General features: G+C 33.1%; 1 long non-coding RNA gene across 1 annotated transcript; it reads left to right on the top strand.

Annotated features, from left to right (window-relative positions):
• Positions 1–282: 282 nt before the first annotated feature.
• Positions 283–695, top strand: LOC107682352 (uncharacterized). Its single transcript, XR_001633462.1, has 3 exons — positions 283–353; positions 435–527; positions 676–695. It is a non-coding gene; the product is annotated as an uncharacterized LOC107682352 (long non-coding RNA).

The raw sequence follows: 695 nt of genomic DNA, 5'->3' as shown, positions 1-695 counted from the left end.
TAACACTCCAAAGAGAAAGGAAAAATTGAAATCGCATCATATTTAAACTTACAATTATATAAACCATATTGATATAAAAAAACTAAGAGAAAGAAAAAATATATATATTTTTAATTCTATCAACATCATAAAATTAATTATACATTACATTACAACAGGGTTTCCCAAACTGGGCTTAATATAAGAATCAGCAGTTACTAAAGGTCACTGGATATGATGAAGACATAGTGTTTCACAGCGTTTAGTAACACCGTTTATTTGTATCTGTATTATTTTTCAACAGGCATTTGAGCTTGTTACTGGTGATTCCTTATTTGAACCAAAAGCAGGGCCGAATTTCTCCTTAGAGGAAGGTAAACTATTTAATAGCCATCATCAATTTTTTTATTGGAGAACTTTTAGATTTGTGGGATTGACCATTTCTATTATTTTAGACCACCTGGCTCATATTATTGAGCTCTTGGGTATGATCCCAGTGTCAGTGGCTCTGTCTGGGAAATATTCCTATGAGTATTTCAACCACAAGGGTGAGTACGATATTAGATTTGTCTTTCCTAATTCATCTGGCTGTGGCAATGATTTTATGTTTATTACAGAAATAAAATTAGTCTGTTATTCTCCAACAGAAGTGTTACAGCAGTCTTTGTGCTACTAACTATGATTGTTTTTGCACAGGTGACCTGCGGCGAATAGCC

Source organism: Sinocyclocheilus anshuiensis, unplaced genomic scaffold (genome assembly GCF_001515605.1).
Source record: "Sinocyclocheilus anshuiensis isolate Anshui unplaced genomic scaffold, SAMN03320099.WGS_v1.1 C32104153, whole genome shotgun sequence".
Taxonomy (NCBI): domain Eukaryota; kingdom Metazoa; phylum Chordata; class Actinopteri; order Cypriniformes; family Cyprinidae; genus Sinocyclocheilus; species Sinocyclocheilus anshuiensis.
Note: the sequence above shows the minus strand (reverse complement) of the source record. Positions and strands in the feature narration are given on the sequence as shown.